Raw genomic sequence first — 20,395 nt, forward strand, 5'->3', positions numbered from 1 at the left:
TAAAACAATTCTGATGCTAAAGTCACAAGATGAAAAGTCAGACCCAGCCAGTGCAAAGAGGAGCCAAGTGTAATACAATATGGTCAGCCAGGCAGACTTACAATCGAGCCACACAGCACCTATCAGTTCAACCAATAACCATTAGAGAACACCAACAACCCAAATGGACAATGTCACAAGATACAAACTCTTGAAAGACATCAGGTGGAATCTTGTGTGATCTTGAATGACGTGGGCTATGGCAGGAAATCTAGAAGAAGTTGGGCAAAGCCAATCTCAACGTTGGGAGCAACTTGTTACATTTTTCAGACATCAAGATGAGATCCCCGGTAGAGAGTAGCCTAGTAACTGGGATTATTGCGCATTAACACTCTCACTTACTTTAAATTTTACCTCATCAATATGCAGCTTCCAATCGTACCATGGGAAAGATAGAAACCAGATGCCAAGAATTCCCAATATACAGGTACCCAGCAACTCCAACTCCTTGCATTTTTCTCCTGTCTATATTCTTCAACAGATGTCACCAATGGATACTCCAGGACTGCGGCCTCATGCACCTCATGTCCACTGGATCTGGCATCCGACATGTGCCAGCCTATCCGCACCATCATGGCACATCTGTGATCCACTTATTGTACCCTTCTACACTTCAATGCTGCACTCTGAAGGCACTGACAGTTATCATCACAATGATAGAGAGTTTGGGATTCCCACTATCTTTAATTGGATGATGTGGTCCCCTGAACAACAGCCCGAGCTCTACTTTTGATGTGATGTCCCAATACTCTGTATGCTGCACCAAAGGAAATAGTTTATTTCTCTACCAACCAAATCCTCAAACACCTCAAGTAAATTGAACCTTTATCTTCGATTTTCAAGGGTGTGAATTTCTGTGGGGATTTGTTTCACTGTCTTTTTTGGCAGAGGATACGTGAAAATTCTGGAGAAACAGTATTAACACTGCATTAATAGTGGATAGCTGTCAACAAATCTCCAGCCCCCACAATGTAATCTCTGTGGATAGAGAGCTAGTACTGTTGACCTGTATGTTGTCCATTCAATCTAAACTCCACTTTACTCAACCTCTACCTATCTTCTCTTTCTCGCTTCACCACCTAACCATGCCTTCAAATGGCAAGATCTACTTAATGGAATTGCCCAGTTAAACTCCTCCATCTTTCTATATCGCACAGCTCCTATTTTGTCCTTTGTTAAAACTGAGCCCTCAGTCACCTCTCCTAGCCCTCCAACAGTACAACATCTGCTTCCTTGAAGACAGGATGAAACATCACGACACATTTGTCAAATAAAACGACTGTATAAATGAAACTCATTGATTTTCGATATATACTATCTGCCGTGCAATGTAAAGGTTCTGACTAGCTGTTGATATTTGGGAGCTGAAGCAGCTTATGATTCTGCCCCGTGTCGCAGAGATCTAGGGTGGATAAATGAATAGCTGCTTTTGTTCACAAATAACTGGTTGATGTCTAATCACTGTCATTCCCCTTCCTAGCCTATAATCCTACAACACATGTGTGACTGTCCATCAACTCAGCCTGTGAGATCACTACTCCAAGAGCCTTTGGGAACTTAGTCACTGTATCCATCGCCTATTATAGTATTGCTCGTCTGCATATAAGGCTACAGGGGAATTACTAGACCAAGCAGAGAACTGGAAAGTGCTGTTCTCTTATTTGAGATACCCTCTGCACGTCTTCTGACCTTCTTTGCTGAGAGGTAAGTGTCAAAGACAAATGCCCCATAAGTTCCTCTCTGCTTTAAATCATCCCCAATGCTTGCACAGCACACGTAGAAGATTGCCTTGAAATTTAGCTCCATCATTTTTTGGTCCACGATTAAAAATAGGAATTTGATGTCAGTTGACTGTTTCAGGAGTCTTTTGCCTGCTATTAAATGCCCAGGCACCATAATAAAGACCAGAAATATAAATGTGATTGTTCAGCCAAAGTACAGCAAAAGCCACTCTGTGTTAACCCTGGGTATCTAATTCACAGCAAGGTGATGAGGTGATGAGCTGCACTGAAAAATTCAAGTCTTGTCCCAGTAGATGAGTGTTGTACTGGCAAAGGTATGAGTATACTTATTTTGACCTGGTGATGCAATGTTTCTATTTATGGGACAGAAAATCAACTCATCATCATGTGGCGCATAGCCTCGATTCCTTTTAACACTTGCAAAAACAAGTTATTTGGAAAATAAGGTACGTCCAGTTCAGAAAGCACTTGTAATGCTTTTGGAGGGAACTTCACAACCTCTTAACTGCAGCTGAGACATTCATTCTAGAAGATAGAGTAAGTAGTCAGTCAAAATAACTACCCAAATATAAAAATAGCTGACCAGTCTGTTTGTTTCATCTGTGTGATACTTGATACCAACAGTATTGCAATGCATGTACTAGCTTCCCCATCTGATCAACTCTTTTTGGTTTCTGCTTTCATGGAGTCTATTTAAGTACCTCTTACTGATGCTGACTCCCCCTGCAATTTTTCAGTACCCGCTCTTGGTTTGCACAGGAGGTCTGGCGAGTACATTTCTCTGAAATGATTTTAAAGTGTATACGATGGCACAGAAAGAGTAACAGAAATCACTTGCTTTTCGCCACAGCTGCCCTGAAGTGTATGAAAAACATTCATAGCTTGCCAACAAACAAGTACTGAGGAACGACTGGGAATGCAAGCTCTTCAGCTGTGACCAGCAATAAAAAGAATATATTGACGGTAAGTCAATCTCATTTATTTTCATGTAACAGAGGAGCAAAAGGCTCCCCAAATCTCCAGCGTAAATATGAAAATTCCTGAATCATGCACAAAAAGTACTGGGCATAATGAATATGTTTTGCTGACAGGAGTTTATTATGTTGTGGATCTTAGATAAATAAATAGATGGATAAGTAAATGGATATTTAGTTTTGTTGACCATCTGGTCATTACTTGGCCATATCATGGTCATCTTACAGAGTTATACAACATACTGTTGGCATCAAAACAGCTCAGAACTGTACACAAAGAAAGGACATGGGTGGCAGCTGTCAAGTGGGTTGGTTAGACGAAGTACAAATTAGCCTCTGTCTTTTATTTTGGTTTTGCAGGCTAGTTTTGAGGCGCTTGCACATTTGTTTACTGTTGATAGTTAACTCACACTGTTTGTAAAATCGTTGTGCCTGTACACAAAGCGTGGGCTTTCATTTTTCACAAGTTGATACTGAAACGTATGGTGGCAACCGATCAAAGGCAGAGCTCATTCTTGGTATGCAGACTAATATGACGCTTTGTTAAAATATGATTTTAATGGGAAAGTAGGTAAAATCTCAGTTCAGTCAGCCTTTGGTAAAGTTTCCAGAAGGCAATGAGAGGGTCTATATTGTTTTAAATTTCACTGAAAATAACTCAGTGGTTCAAACAGCAAAACCTACCTGTTGTGACCGGGGTGTTAGGCAGCAATATAACGGCTTTAGATGCATAAGTGTATAAAGTAGCTTGGAAGTAAAGGACAGTGACAAATCCTCATCTAGTCCATTTTATATTACCAGCATGTTAGTCTATTCTTTAAGCTCACTGTTACAGAATTCAGTCTTTATTCCACAACATCCTACAGCCTCCAACAAAATTGGTCTGGACTTGTTAGGCCAAAGGGCCTGTTTCCACACTGTAGGGATTCTATATAAAGCTTCTGTAGGGATTCTATATAAAACATTGGTGGCCACTGTTAATTTATTAAGCCTTACACTTCTTTAAGTAGGCTTTCTAGTGTAAGTTTGTCCTATACTAAGAGTCATTTGGGAAAACTTTACTGAGGAAAGGCACATTTTATCAAAGCTTTACGTCTTGCACTCAGAACAATTTGTAAGAATACCAATTCAAGGAGAAAATCAATACATAGTATACTTGGTGCGATAGAATTTGTCTTTTTTTCATCAATACTAAATTACATTGCGTTAACTTTATGTTAACCTAATGCTAACCATTTGACAGATTCTTTAGACTCAAGTAGAGTCCCTTAAAAAGCTCATTCAAAACATACGCCTATTGTTTTGACGATTAAAATTTGTGTTTATACAATATTAGGTATAGACTATTTGCAGTAGTCCATTTTCTGAAACCCCAAAGACAACAAAAATTGACAGCTTGAACAATGATCCTTAACTCCCAATAGTAGGACAATGGAAGCAAAGATTTTTCTTATTTGGAGCATTGCCAGGGCCACCCTCATTTATGAACAATTTAATTCTTGTTTTTCTTGGAATTACGATGGTACAGCAGATGTTCTTCTTATATTTTCTGTTTGTCAAACAAGAATTTGCATTCCAGTGTGAGTTATGCTGTGTGGTGAGGGGGATGAAATCCATAATGACCTTCCCAAGACACTGCTAAGTTCAAGCTACTTGCAATCTGTGATGGGAAAGACTAAACAACAATGATCTCCAACTAGAGAAGGAATAATTTGTCCAAAGTACACTGGATCAGCACAAGCTGGAATATACGACTGCAGTAAAACATTCTGAAAGCGTAGGCTTTGTCGGTATTGAGTATCTTGGATCTTCTGCTTTGAATTTGCCATTCAGCCGTGGTGTTTAAATGAATTCCTTCTATTCTCAGCAGATTGAATGTTAAAAGTGTGCAGGTGCCTGGCAACAACAAGGTCAGGGCTAACTGTGATGGCTGCATTGCTTGACTAGGCTGCCGAACCCACAGATGAGATTCTAACGTAAAGAGCAATCACTTTTGTGCAGTGCCTTAAGTTAGCTGGAATGTGTAGATTCAGCAGGGTTTGGTATCCCATAATGGAAATTGGAAAGAAGGAGTGCAAAAGCTTGCTAATTAGACCTTTCATGTTAAGATAACTTCAATGACACCATCTGCTAAGAAACCCAGTGGGTGGATGCATACTGCACAAGGGTAATCTCAAAATAATGGGAAATGGTCTTCCAGCTTTTGTGTGGCTATGTGTTAGAGAGGGAGTGATTTATCAGTTATGATTGTATCAATATGCGCCAACCTGAATTACTAGAATTTTTACAAGAATTAATTTTATTGTCATATACTCACATGAGTACAGCGAAAAGTTTACAAGTTGCCACTTACGGCACCATCTTAGGTACCAGAGTACCTAGCTACAGATTTGTGGGGAAAAAAAGTTAGAAAAATAAAGGAAATAAAAAGTCCAGAAATAAGTTAGAAAAATAGAGAAATAAGAGATCGGAATAACATTCCTTCCAACCCTGACCATGCCAGGCTTCACCTCGAGGCTGGGAGTGCCAGGAGTCGAGTCCACGCTGAGGCCTGTATAGAGAAACTTCTAATTAAAGGACAATCTGCCAGCTGGATCTGTACTAACCCTTTGAAAGTTAACCAATTAATCCCATTCTCCTTTCTCTAAACTCCTTACATATTCAATTTCCCTCTGAAAGTTCTTACTAAATCTGTTTTTCACCCTTTCAAGGACCGCATTCCAGATCAGGGTACACTACTGAGAAAAAAAAAATTCCTGATCTCCATTCCCAATACCTCACATGTTTTTTCCTTTTTTTTACAACTGTATCCTTTGCTGACCAGTCCCGCGGCAGATTTACACAATCAAAATGCCTCAGATTCTATCCACTCTTACTGTATTGTTATTGTTACTCAAGTTTTTATTGCACCACCAGTCATAAGACATTACCATGTTGGGCATGATAAAGATATTTTTGGCTACTTCCATTATCTCGGCTCTATTAGAATCACTGAGGAACGAAATGTGAAAATGGAATGGAATGGTAAATTTGAGCTTCAGGTCACTTTTTTAAAAAAGTATATTCAGGGAATGTTGGCTTTCCTGGTTAGGCCACCAGTTATTGCTCATCCCATCCATTTGACACATATCACAACTAATATACTGCCCTCTAGACAGAACTCATCAACCTGAGCTGGGCAGCTTTTGGAAACTAAGAGGCCACTATATAAGAGATAATGTGTTTTTTTTCTGGTGAAGGGTCTAAGCCCCCCCGAAACGTCAGCTTTTGTGCTCCTAAGATGCTGCTTGGCCTGCTGTGTTCATCCAGCTTCACACTTTGTTATCTCAGATTCTCCAGCATCTGCAGTTCCCATTATCTCTGATACAATTTTAACCACACTGCGAAGCCTCTTCCAGGGATGCCAACCTGAAGAAGTGACCCTCCTCCGTCCGGACAAACCTCAGGGGATCCCTCTCCCACTGCAACTCTCTTGTAATCTCTTCGGCCTTGAAACTGCTCGCCCATGTCCTGCAACAAACCAGGTACTACAGCCACATTACCTCCTCAGCACCTGCCTATGGAACCAGATCATCCCCAATGGACTACAGTCCATGTTCAAGCCTTCCCAAATTGGACCCAACCGTGACCACATCTACATCCAGAACATTGAGAGCCTTCAGAAGCATTTCTCCCTGCGAGTCCTGAAACACATACTCGCAGCAATGCGCCGGCATCTCCAGGCACTGCAATCCAGCCTACCCCAGTTCAGATCCTCCCTTTCCCAGGCCTGCAAAGGACCTGTCCTGTTTTTTATTCTCCGTAGGATCTACAATCTGAACTCACAGTTCTACTCAGCTTTATTGGACACTGCTTTTTTTTTCTGATGAAGGGTTTAGGCCTGAAACGTCAGCTTTTGTGCTCCTAAGATGCTGCTTGGCCTGCTGTGTTCATCCAGCTCCACACTTTGTTATCTCGGCCACTATATCAAATAAGATGATTTCCAACCTCACCACAAATGGGCTACAATTGGCCTTGGAGGAATTCAGTTGATCAATATTCAGTAAAAAGGTAGAGGTTGTTGGAGTGGTCCATTACTTACTCTGAGAAGTCATCAGCTCCTGACATGGATCCTTGATCTGGCCTTCCATACATTGGGATAGGGACCCTTAATTCTGTTTCATTTAAACAAACTGTCTACACAAGCAGAATCTATCCTACCACCTTATAAACCTCAAACAAATCACTTTCTCAAAGATAATCAAGAAGTTTTACACTAGCAGTTACTTCCTTTTCTCTACCCAAAACCTCAATCTTCTTCCATTGAAACCTCTATTCCCAACTCTCATTGTAGTATCTTTCAAATCATTCCAGTGTTTCCAATCAGAAAGGCCCACTCACATTGATCAGGCTTTACAGGAAAAAGTGTTCCTTGATATCAATCTTAAATTTATTCTCATAGAACAGAGGCAGGCCATTCAGCCCATTGTGCCTTGGTCATATCTCTCTGGGTAAGCAATTTACTGTAGTGCCATTCCCCTGCAGCTTTGCAAGTGTTTCCTCTTCAGATTATGGTCCAATTCTCTCTTGAGAGTGGCAAGAAACAAACTTGAGTTTTGAATGACAATCTGGTAGCTTTCACAATCATGTTCACCTGGTGGTACCCAACAGATCATCAGAATAATTGAATTCCATTGTTCAACTTATGTTTCACAAGGTGGGATTTGAAATAACACCCTCCCAGATGCCAAATCTGTCATACAAACACCACATATCCCCCCCAGTAAAAACTACCTTTTGGAGATGTTGCACCTTTATTCATGGTTTTATCAGTGATTATCTAACCAGTTTCAAGATAGATGGCCCAGTGATCCACATTCAGAGGGAAGCGGAATCCAAGATCTTGTATCTCTTTCAATCTGACTGGAGCTGTTTGATGTTGTGTCCCAAATACCTAGATGGAAAGTAAATCATATTACATTTAAACTGAAGATATGTATTTCCAGTGACCCGACTTATCAGGAGCTTAAGCCTTATTATTATGAACCAACCGATTTCAACAGTCAGTGTGGGTGATGATAAAAAAAACAAATAATTCTGGACTCTTGATATTCAACCATACCCTCTATCATTCCAACAATCCCTTAATATTATATCAATGGAGAGAGATATAAAGACTGCTGAAGAGCAGACAGATATGGGTGTGATTGTACCTGAAACACACAGGTACCGCATTAGATAGGCAAGTAGAATGTGTGTCTTTATTGAAAGAGGATGGAGTATAAAAGCAGGCTATAACTGGGTGAAGGACGTGATGGACTGAAAAGCCCTACCCTGCTGTAGATCTCTATGGGCATGGCTGAGACATTCCCGGAGTATCATGTAAGTGACGATCACTTTATATTTGCATAATTCACAGAAGATTCACTAGGCTAATTCCTTGGATAAGGGATGAGAAGCTTACGAGAAGGGGTTGGATACATTAGACCTTTATCCATTAGAGTTTAGAAGAATGAGCAGTGATCTTCTTATAACATACGAGATTCTTAGATATAGAGAGAATGTTGGGATGATGCCTCGAATTGAAGACACAGTTTAGAAATAAGAGGTGATGAATTTAAGATGGAAATGTGAAGGAATTTACTCTCTTATAGGATCAATAAGCTATGGAACTTTCTTCCCCAAACAGTACAGGATGACATTGAATACATTCAAGCATGAGTTAGAGCAGATTTTTGATTGGTCAGGGAGTCAAGGATTAAGGGGGTAAGCAGGAGATGTATGGAGTTAAAGGCATTATCATATCAATTATGTTCTTATTGAAGCAGGTTAAATGTGCAAAATGACCTACTCTGATTTCTTCTGATCTTATGAAATCAGAAATACGAGACGGTAGCATCTTTGAACAATGAATATAATTAGGGCAGATTGCATAACTAGTCAGGATCTAACCTCCCTGTTTAAATTCAGCAAACTGCTTTGTACTATACTTTTAACCTTGAGTCTGGCAGATATCCACCAGGCTGGATATCTTTCTCTCCTGTCTAATGTAACACTACATTGAAGCAATTTGTGATCTTCATCTCTGCTCCACTTGAAGAGATGTCAAAGGTGATCGGCAAGTGCAGAATGAGGGAAAGGGAAGATACATTGCCTGAGCCTTGCAGAACTGAATGCACTCACTGTTGCTGTATAGGCAAGCATTGCAGCTGCTTTGCATTCAGTAACCCGCTCCATCTCCCAACTTGGAGCATGAGATAAGTCTGCAGGAAATTTTCAATGTGAAGGAAGGCAGCCAAAATATTCTGAACACTCCTCATTCCATTCTTATTTCAATAAAGTCACAGAGTCATACAGCATGGAAACAGATCCTTCTGACCAAATCATTCATGCTGGCCCAGTTTCTCAAACTAAACTCATCCCACTTGTATGCATTTGGCCCAAAAACTTCTAATTTTTTCTTATTCATGCACCTGTCCAAATGTCTTTTTAATGTTGCAATCATAGCTGCATCTACCATTTCCTCTGGCAGTTCATTCCACATACAAACCATCCTCTGCACAAAAAAAGTTGCTACTCAGATCACTTTTAAATCCCACTTCTCTCACCTTAAAATTATGACCCCTGGTTTTGAACTCCCCACCCTAGGGAAAAGACCTTGGTCTGCCTTAACAGCAAGACTCAACCAGGACATATTAAGAGAAAACCTCAAACAACCGGGACAGCTTGACAAGCTCAATGACTTTAATAGTTTCACCCTGCATGTCAGCTTGGGTTTATTCAGCAAACCTTTTACTGCATGTAAGAAGATTGTTAGTTTAAACCTTCAGTGTAAAAATTAGACAATTTTTAAAAATCCTTTCACAAGATATGGGTATCACTGGCTGGGCTCTAGCATTTACTTCCCTTCCTAGTTGCCATTAAGAAGGTGGTATGTACACTAACAATGCTGAAAGGGAGTGAGTTCCAAGAATTTGATCAAGTGATACTGAAGGAACAGCAATATATTTCCAAGTCAGGATGGTGAATGGCTTGGAGGGGAACTTGCAGATGATGGTGTTCCCATGATCAGCTGCCCTTATCTTTCTAAACGGTAGTGATTGTAGGTTTGGAAGGTGCTGTCTATGGAAACTTGAGGAATTTCTGCAGCGTAGCTGCTACTCAGCATCTGTGGTGGGAGGAGAGGATGCTTGTAGATGTGATGCCAAGGAAGTGGGTTGCTTTGTCCTGGATGATGTCAAGCTTATTGAGTGCAGTTGGACCTGTACTCATCCAGGCAAGTAGGATTATTCCATCACACTCCTGACTTGTGCCTTGTAGAAGGTGGACAGGTTTTGGGGTATGAGGAGTAGAGTTAGTCATTAGAAAATTCCTAGCCTCTTGTAACCATAGTATTTGTATGGTCAGTTGTATGGTTTGGATGGTCAAAGGCAGCCTTGACGTGAAGGGCAGTCTCTCTCACTTCACCTCAGCTCTTTGGTCTTTGTTTGAGCCAAGGCTGTAATGAGGTCAGGAGCTGAATGGCCCTGGAGGAACCCAAATTGAGTGTCAGTGAGAAGGCCATTGCTAAGTAAGTGCTGCTTGATAGCACTGTTGATGACACCTTCCAACCATTTACTGATGATTGAAAGTAGACTGATGGAGCATGCATAAATTAGGTTGAATTTGTCCTTTTTTTGTGTACAAAACATACCTAGCCAATTTTCCGCTTTATGAAGTAGGTACTAGTTTTAGAGCTGTAATCTAACAGCTTCTATAATGGCACAGTGAATTTTGGAGCACAAGACTTCAGCACCATTGCTGGAATGTTGTCAGGCCCATAGCCATTGCAGCATCTAGTGCCTTCAGCTATTTCTTGATTTCATGTGGAGTGAATTAAATTGGCCAAAGACTGATATTGTGATATTGGGATCTCTGGAGGTGGCCGAAATGGATAATCCACTCAGCATTTCCAGCTGCAAATTGCTGTAGTGTTTCAATCTGACCTTTTGCACTAATGTGCTTGCCTTCCACAGTGCTGACGGTGGGACTATTTGCAGAGTTTCACTCATTAGTGAGTTGTTTAATTGTCCTCCATCCATTCATGACTGGATTTAGTCATTTAAATTTCAGCAAAAGCAATGTCTTTTGTCATAGATTTAAGAAGGGCAGGTCAGAGCATATTCTAAATGATGACACACTATGCAAATGATCAAAGAGACTGGGAGTGGGGGAGCAGAACACATTCACAGATCCATAAGATGACATGGACAAGTACAAAAATGTACAGTGGACTGTGAAGAAGGTTATCTGAGATTACAAGGGAATATTGATCAATTAGGCCAATGGGCTAAAGAGTGGCAGATGGAGTTTACTTTGAATAAATGTGAGTTATTGCATTTTGGTAAAACAAACAAAGGCAGGATTTACACAAGTAAAGTAGGGCCTTGGGTAGTGTTGTAGAATACAGAGATTTATAGGTTCAGATAATAAATCTGAAGTTTGAGTCACATGTCAACAGGGTGGTAAAGAAGGCAATTAGCATGCTTGCCTTCATTACCCAGACCTTTGAGTACAGGAGTGGAGAAATCATCTCGAGGTTGTATAAGAGGTTGGTGAGGCTTGTTCTAAAGTGCTGTATCTAGGGCTGCTCACCCTGTTACAGAAAGGACATTATCAAGCTGGAGAGGGTTCAGAAAAGATTTATCTGGATGTTGCCCAACTGGAGGGTTTGAGTTATAAGAAGAGGATGAATAGGCTGGGGCCTTTTTCACTGGAGTGTATGAGGTTGAGAGATAACCTTATAGAGGTTTATACAGTCATCAGGGTTATAGATAAGGTTAATGGCAGGTATCTTTACTTTAGCCTGGGGAATTTCAAGACCAGGGGAATACTTTTAACATGAGGGGAGAAAGATTTAAAAAGGACATGAGAGGCAATTTTCTTTTACAGTGGTTTGTGTGTGGAATGAACTTTCAGAGGAAGTGATAGATGTAGGTAGAGTTACAATATTTAAAAGGCATTTGGATAAGTACATGAATAAGAAAGGTTTGGAGGGAAATGGGCCAAGTGCAGTCAGGTTGGACTAGTTTAGTTTGGGATTGGTTGGACCAAAGGGTCTGTTTTGGTGGTGCATGACTTTAGGACTCTAAAATGCTACTGGGATGTTGCCAGTTGTATTGAGATGTCTAGTACAAGGGAATAGAGGGTATGCTATAAATACACAAAGCACTGATTAAACAAAGCACTAGATTACACTGACTCATTCTGGCCATGATATCTTAGAATGAAATATTGATCTTAGAGAGAGAGAACAGTGCTCCAGCATGATACTTGGACTCCAAGGCTCAAATTATTAGGACAGATTACACAAAAAAAACGTCATGCGCCCTGCAATTTAGTATGCCAAATGCATACAAGTGGGATGAGTTTAGTTTGAGAAATATTGATCTTAGAGAGAGAGAACAGTGCTCCAGCATGATACTTGGACTCCAAGGCTCAAATTATTAGGACAGATTACACAAAAAAAAACGTCATGCGCCCTGCAATTTAGGAAGTGAAAAGGTGGTTAGATGAAGTTTTTTTATGAAAGATACTCGGGGGAGTTGTGACTGGCTCGGTTCTACTGATCAGAATGCTGTGGGTTCAAGCTGTTGCAATAGGAAAACAAGGCGGATGTTAATGAAATAATTCATGATTGTCGGAGATCCTCTCTGCTATCAGTACTGTTTATCAGATTGTCGTCTCAATGTGGGAGTTGGCTGTGTACACAATTGTCCCATTATTTCCAATATTGAAAAGTTTGTATTTCATTGGTTGTGAAGTGCTTTCGGACCTGGATTTGTGACATATACTGTCTAAATATGCATTTTTCTGTTGTGTGAATAGCTTACGAGCGTAGTTGGAATACACAGGCATGTGATAAGACTTGTGGCATTGAAGAGGATTTGTCCCCTCCATTCTCAGTGCTTCATTTGGTGCTTGCCATGGTAACCAGGCGTACTTCCTCAGTTCCAGAAGGACAAACCTAACCGAGCGTATTAAATGATTCAACTCCATCCTATTCGATTATGATCTAAATAATTGAGCAGAATAGCACTTAGAAATGGGATCATAATAGAAGTGAATTGATTTTTTTCCCCTTGATCTTGTTATAAGCTGTGTACCAGAATTTGAAAAGACAGACGTCACACCAACTTTCACCACCATCTGTGGTGTCCTTTTAAAGAAACTTGCAGATAACTCTTGGCTCGATGTTACAGTTTTGTAATTTGATTTTTTTTAGTGCAGTAAGCTCATACCAACAGAAAGTGTTGTTCTTCCTTTCTAATTTATCTATCTGCTGTAGCTATTTTTGAGGCAACTTTCTACACATAATTGTATCAGTGATAATGGGAACTGCAGATGCTGGAGAATCCAAGCTAGTAAAGTGTGAAGCTGGATGAACACAGCAGGCCCAGCAGCATCACAGGAGCACAAAAGCTGACGTTTCGGGCCTAGACCCTTCATCAGAGAGGGGGATGGGGTGAGGGTTCTGGAATAAATAGGGAAAGAGGGGGAGACAGACCGAAGATGGAGAGAAAAGAAGATAGGTGGAGAGGAGAGTATAGGTGGGGAGGTAGGGAGGGGATAGGTCAGTCCAGGGATGATGGACAGGTCAAGGAGGTGGGATGAGGTTAGTAGGTAGGAGATGGAGGTGCGGCTTGAGGTGGGAGGAAGGGATGGGTGAGAGGAAGAACAGGTTAGGGAGGCAGAGACAGGCTGGGCTGGTTTTGGGAAGCGGTGGGGGGAGGGGAAGAGCTGGGCTGGTTGTGTGGTGCGATGGGGGGAGGGGACGAACTGGGCTGGTTTTGGGATGCGGTGGGGGAAGGGAAGATTTTGAAGCTGGTGAAGTCCAAATTGATGCCATTGGGCTGCAGAGTTCCCAAACGGAATATGAGTTGCTGTTCCTGCAACCTTCGGGTGGCATCATTGTGGCACTGCAGGAGGCCCATGATGGACATGTCATCTAAAGAATGGGAGGGGGAGTGGAAATGGTTTGCGACTGGGAGGTGCAGTTGTTTATTGCGAACCGAGCGGAGGTGTTCTGCAAAGAGGTCACCTATGCCTCCGCTTGGTTTCCCCAATGTAGAGGAAGCCACACTGGGTACAATGGATACAGTATGCCACATTGGCAGATGTGCAGGTGAACCTCTGCTTAGTATGGAAAGTCATCTTGGGGCCTGGGATAGGGGAGAGGGAGGAGGTGTGGGGGCAAGTGTAGCCTTTCCTGCGGTTGCAGGGGAAGATGCCAGGTGTGGTGGGGTTGGAGGGCAGTGTGGAGCGAACAAGGGAGTCATGGAGAGAGTGGTCTCTCCGGAAAGCAAAGAGGATCCCCCTCATTCTCACACCCCACCCCACCAACCTCTGGATACAACGCATCATCCTCCGACACTTCTGCCATCTACAATCCGATCCCACCACCCAAGATATTTTTCCATCCCCACTCTTGTCTGCTTTCCGGAGAGGCCACTCTCTCCCTGACTCCCTTGTTCACTCCACACTGCCCTCCAACCCCACCACGCCCGGCACCTTCCCGTGTAACCGCAGGAAGTTCTACACTTGCCCCCACTCCTCCTCCCTCACCCCTAAGCCAGGCCCCAAGATGACTTTCCACATTAAGCAGAGGTTCACCCTCACATCTGCCAATGTGGTATACTGTATCCACTGTACCCAGTGTGGCTTCCTCTACATTGGGGAAACCAAGCGGCGGCTTGGGGACCGCTTTGCAGAACACCTCCGCTCGGTTCGCAATAAACAACTGCACCTCCCAGTCGTGAACCATTTCAACTCCCCCTCCCATTCTTTAGATGACATGTCCATCATGGGCCTCCTGCAGTGCCACAATGATGCCACCTGAAGGTTGCAGGAACAGCAACTCATATTCCTCTTGGGAACCCTGCAGCCCAATGGTATCTATGTGGACTTCACCAGCTTCAAAATCTCCCCTACCCCACTGCATCCCAAAACCAGCCCAGCCTGTCTCTGCCTCCCTAACTTGTTCTTCCTCTCACCCATCCCTTCCTCCCACCCCAAGCCGCACCTCCATCTCCTACCTACTAACCTCATCCCACCTCCTTGACCTGTCCGTCTTCCCTGGACTGACCTATCCCCTCCCTACCTCCCCACCTATACTCTCCTCTCCACCTATCTTCTTTTCTCTCCATCTTCGGTCCGCCTCCCCCTCTCTCCCTATTTATTCCAGAGCCCTCACCCCATCCCCCTCTCTGGTGAAAGGTCTAGGCCTGAAACGTTAGCTTTTGTGCTCCTGAGATGCTGCTTGGCCTGCTGTGTTCATCCAGCTTCACACTTTATTATCTTTCTGCACATAATATCCAGTTACTTGTTGATGGCAGTATTTTTTATGCTTGTGAAAGTGGATGTTTCTAGCATAAAATTATGTCTCAACTTGCAATCCAGCTGGAAATGGCTCATAGCGTTGTTCTTTTAAGATGCACAATATTCACAAAAGCATATCCAAAAAAGACCGACAGTTGTCTTTAAATTTAATATTATATATCATCTTTATGAACTTGGTAAAGCTTAGACTAAAGTACAGGATACCCAGGAGATGTCTAATTCCAAAGCACTGATGTCCAACATTTGCAATCCACTTCTATGCCAATCCATTTTCCATTGAATCCAATGTAAACTTTGACAAAGCCAAAGTGGGGAATTGGTGGCATGGTGGTGCTATCATTGCACAGCGGTAAATCCTGAAGCAAATGTCCTGGGAGAATTGGTTCAAATCCCACTACATAGGCTTGTGGAATTTAAATTCATTAAATAATTATGAATAATAATACTAGTCTCAATACTGATGACTATGAACATGTCATAAATTATTACTAAAAACCCATCTGGTTCAAAAATGTCTTTTAGGGAAGGATATCTTTACTTGGTCTTGTCTACACATGACCCCAAACCCACAGCAATGTGACTGAATTCTGGGATGGCTGAGCAAGCTACTCATTTCAAGAGACGGGCATAAATTGCTAGCCTTGCTGGCAATGCCCATGTGCCATAAAATAATTTTTCAAATAAAAATCTCAGCCCTATCAAATTATTTCTGTCCAATCATTTTTGTATTTGTCATCAGAATGAAGAACATTATTTTAACACAGCAATAGTTGAGGTCTAAGCCAGATCTTGGGGACCGCTTTGTGGAACACCTACGCTCGGTTCCTGACAAATGACTGCACCTCCCAGTCGTGAACCATTTCAACTCCTCCTCCCACACCTTGGACGACATGTCCATCCTGGTCCTCCTACAGTACCTCAATGATGCCACCTGAAGGTTCCAGGAATAGCATCTCATATTTTGCTTGGAAACCCTGCAGCCCAATGGTATCAATGTGGACTTCACAAGCTTCAAAATCTCTCCTCCCCCAAGCGCATCCAAAAACCAGCCCAGCTCGTCCCTGCCTCCCTAACCTGTCCTCCCGCCCGCCTATCCCCTCCTCCCACCTCAAGCCCCACACCCATCTCCTAACTACTAACCTCATCCTGCCTCCTTGACCTGTCCGTCTCCCCTGGACTGACCTATCCCCTCCCTAACTCCCCAACCACACTCACCTTTACTGGCTCCAACCCCACCTCTTTGACCTGTCTGTCACCTCTCCACCTATCTTCCCCTCTATCCATCTTCGATCCGCCTCCCCCTCTCTGCTATTTATTTCAGAACCCCCTTCCCCTCCCTGACTTCTGAAGAAGTGTCTAGACCTGAAACGTCAGCTTTCCTGCTCCTCTAATACTGCTTGGCCTGCTGTGTTCACCCAGCTCTACACCTTGTTATCTCATCTTCATCTCTGCTGGTTAACATCCTGGGGGTTGCCAATGGTGCTCCAGATATAACCATGTAAGAGGACTGGATCTCATTTCATGCCCAGAGGTATGTGACATCTTCAACCTAACCATACCTGTTCACAAGATTAAGTGTGCTTGCAGCTGCACTGTTGAGTGCAGTTTTATAGGTTCTTATGGGGCACTTGCTTAGGCATCTGGTCAATCTTCTTTTTGTGTTGATTTCAAACTTGTGCCACCTTTACATTTGAAGTGCCCTATACCAAAGGAAGAATAGTTCTGGTCATGTCTGTTGCCTCCAATTTCCTTTTTGTTGTATCAGTGATAATGGGAACTGCAGATGCTGGAGAATCCAAGATAACAAAGTGTGGAGCTGGATGAACACAGCAGGCCAAGCAGTATCTCAGGAGCACAAAAGCTGACGTTTCGGGCCTAGACCCTTCATCAGAGAGGGGGATGGGGTGAGGGTTCTGGAATAAATAGGGAGAGAGGGGGAAGTGGACCGAAGATGGAGAGAAAAGAAGATAGGTGGAGAGGAGAGTGTAGGTGGGGAGGTAGGGAGGGGATAGGTCAGTCCAGGGAAGACGGACAGGTCAAGGAGGTGGGATGAGGTTAGTAGGTGGGAGATGGAGGTGCGGCTTGGGGTGGGAGGAAGGGATGGGTGAGAGGAAGAACCGGTTAGGGAGGCAGAGACAGGCTGGGCTGGTTTTGGGATGCAGTGGGGGGAGGGAAAGAGCTGGGCTGGTTGTGTGGTGCAGTGGAGGGAGGGTATGAACTGGGCTGATTTTGGGACACCACCCCACCAACCTCCGGATACAATGCATCATCCTCCGACACTTCCGCCATCTACAATCCGACCCCACCACCCAAGACATTTTTCCATCCCCACCCTTGTCTGCTTTCCGGAGAGACCACTCTTTCCGTGACTCCCTTGTTCGCTCCACACTGCCCTCCAACCCCACCACACCCGGCACCTTCCCCTGCAACCGCAGGAAATGCTACACTTGCCCCCACACCTCCTCCCTCACCCCTATCCCAGGCCCCAAGATGACTTTCCACATTAAGCAGAGGTTCACCTGCACAGCTGCCAATGTGGTATACTGCATCCACTGTACCCGCTGTGGCTTCCTCTACATTGGGGAAACCAAGCGGAGGCTTGGGGACCGCTTTGCAGAACACCTCCGCTTGGTTGGCAATAAACAACTGCACCTCCCAGTCGCAAACCACTTCCACTCCCCCTCCCATTCTTTAGATGACATGTCCATCATGGGCCTCCTGCAGTGCCACAATGATGCCACCCGAAGGTTGCAGGAACAGCAACTCATATTCCGCCTGGGAACCCTGCAGCCCAATGGTATCAATGTGGACTTCACCAGCTTCAAAATCTTCCCTTCCCCCACCGCATCCCAAAACCAGCCCAGTTCATCCCCTCCCCCCACTGCACCACACAACCAGCCCAGCTCTTTCCCTCCACCCACTGAATCCCAAAACCAGCCCAGCCTGTCTCTGCCTCCCTAACCTGTTCTTCCTCTCACCCATCCCTTCCTCCCACCCCAAGCCGCACCTCCATCTCCTACCTACTAACCTAATCCCACCTCCTTGACCTGTCCGTCTTCCCTGGACTGACCTATCCCCTCCCTACCTCCCCACCTATACTCTCCTCTCCACCTATCTTCTTTTCTCTCCATCTTCGGTCCGCCTCCCCCTCTCTCCCTATTTATTCCAGAGCCCTCACCCCATCCCCCTCTCTGATGAAGGGTCTAGGCCCGAAACGTTAGCTTTTGTGCTCCTGAGATGCTGCTGTTCCTGCTGTGTTCATCCAGCTCCACACTTTGTTATCCTTTTTGTTGTATGCAGCTTGTTTAGACTCATAGAGTCATGCAACATGAAAACAGGTCCTTCAGCACACCATGTCCATTCTGACCAACAAACACCAAAGTACACTGATCGCATTTACCTGCACTTGGTCCATAGCCTAGTATGCCCTGGCATTTAAAGTGCTTGACCAGATGCTTCTTAAATGCCTCCACCACCCTCTCTGGTAGCACATTATATATTTCTACCATCCTCTCGGTGAAAAGAAGTTTCCTCAGATCTCCTCTAAACTACTTACTCCTCATCTTATAAACTTACCACCTCTGAACTTAGATATGTCTGCTCAGGTGAAAAGAGTCTCACAATGTACCCATTCTATGCCTCTCCTAATGTTGTATATTGTATACTTCAGTCATGTACCGTCCCCTCCTCTCGTCCAACACCTCAGCCTCCTCTGCCCTAGGGAAAACAAACACAATCTATCCAGTACCCCCTCAGAACTGAGGCTTCCCATCCAAGGCAATCTCCTTTGCACCCTCTCCAGTGCAATCACATCCTTCGAATAGTGTGGCAACCAGAACTGTATAAAGCATTCCATCTGTGGCCCATCTAATTTTTTTATAAAGTTGTAACAAGACTTCCTTGCTCCTATATTCTCCACCCTGACTAATGAACGCAAACACCCTGAATGTCTTCCTCACCACCCTACCTGTGCTGACACTTTCAGGGGCCTATGGACTTGTACAACGAGGACCCTTTGCGCACAAAAACAGAAATTGCTCGAAAAACTGAGCAGCTCTGGAAGCATCTGTGGAGAGAGTTAGCGTTTCAGAACCAGTGACCCTTCTTCAAAACTGATCCAAGACATTAACTCTGATTTCTCCCCACAGATGCTGCCTGAAAAGCTGGGGTTTTCCAGCAATTTCTGCTTTTGTTTCTGATTTGCAGCATCCTCAGTTCTTTCAGTTTTAAGGTCCCTTTGTTCCTCAGTACTCCCTTAGGATCTACCATCCAGTGCGTACATGCTGTAAGTTTTCAAGCCTCTGTCAATCCCTTTAAGCCAATATGTTTTTGTTCCCTGCATGGTACATTCCTAATGGCCATATGCCACCCATTGGTGCAGCTTACAAGGAACACACATGAAGATTTCTTCTATTCGACATCACAAATGTGTTCAAAATGAAACGGCAATCATAAAGATTTTCACAAATGTAGTTCTGGAGTCATGCAGTAACTCAAACCCTTCCCTTTGGATTCAGCTTTGAAGGAACTGACTTAATCAGCAACTGCTCATCTGCTTTTCAAAACAGCATGGCTTGGTATATGTTTTTAAAAACTGCATCCATCTGAAAGTGATTTTCTGATGAGCAAACCTTTCACTCTCTCTTCTTGTATTTGATGTTAGCCATGCTTCCCATTGTTAATTCAATACCAGGAAAATGACTCTGCACATTTACGATGGCTGTTCTAGTGACTCTGGTATTAATACTGCATAACACTGTGAAATGTTACTTACGAATGATGCAGAACAGTAGTCCTTTAATAAACGTTTCAGTATCTCTCAGAATCTTATGACACTTTTGAAGTTCTGACACATTGCACAGCCTCCTCATTCACCTTGATCTATGCCAGGAGCAAGAATTGAGAACATGGGAATATACTGGAGCAGAAAAGATTGCTGAGCACCAACTGTCTAACCCTCATGTCTTCGAAACAGACATTGAAGTATATTTCACCGAGAGGTTGTTTCCACTTGTGGGGAAATCTAGAAACAGCAGACACAATTTAAAACTAAGGGATCTCCCATCTAAGACAGAGACAGGGAGGAATAACCTCTTTTAAAGGGTAGCTTGTCTCTGGAATTCCCTTCCACAGAGAGCAGTAAAGGTTGGATTATTCAAAGGTATTCTACGTTGAGTTAGATTTTTGATTGATAAGGGAGTTTAGAGAGTTTTAGGAGACAGACAAGAGTGTTAATCAAGTCAGCTGTGATCTTATGGAATGTGGGGCAGGCTTAATGGGCTG

The 20,395-nt window shown here is 43.4% G+C and overlaps 1 protein-coding gene across 6 annotated transcripts in view; it reads left to right on the forward strand.

Moving 5' to 3' along the window:
- LOC125467423 (cardiac-enriched FHL2-interacting protein) overlaps window positions 1–20,395 on the forward strand; it is a 102,493-nt gene that overhangs the window by 29,336 nt on the left and 52,762 nt on the right. Inside the window, exons 1-2 of one of the 6 annotated variants that reach the window (XM_048563228.2) lie at window positions 1,660–1,743; window positions 2,632–2,744. The gene's annotated coding sequence lies outside the window, so the exon portion shown is untranslated. Of the gene's footprint in view, window positions 1–1,659; window positions 1,744–2,174; window positions 2,319–2,436; window positions 2,745–20,395 lie in introns of those variants that run through there. The other 5 variants (XM_048563229.2, XM_048563225.2, XM_048563224.2 and 2 more) reach the window with 5 other exon arrangements.

The sequence above is a fragment of the Stegostoma tigrinum genome, chromosome 37 (genome assembly GCF_030684315.1).
Source record: "Stegostoma tigrinum isolate sSteTig4 chromosome 37, sSteTig4.hap1, whole genome shotgun sequence".
Classification (NCBI taxonomy): domain Eukaryota; kingdom Metazoa; phylum Chordata; class Chondrichthyes; order Orectolobiformes; family Stegostomatidae; genus Stegostoma; species Stegostoma tigrinum.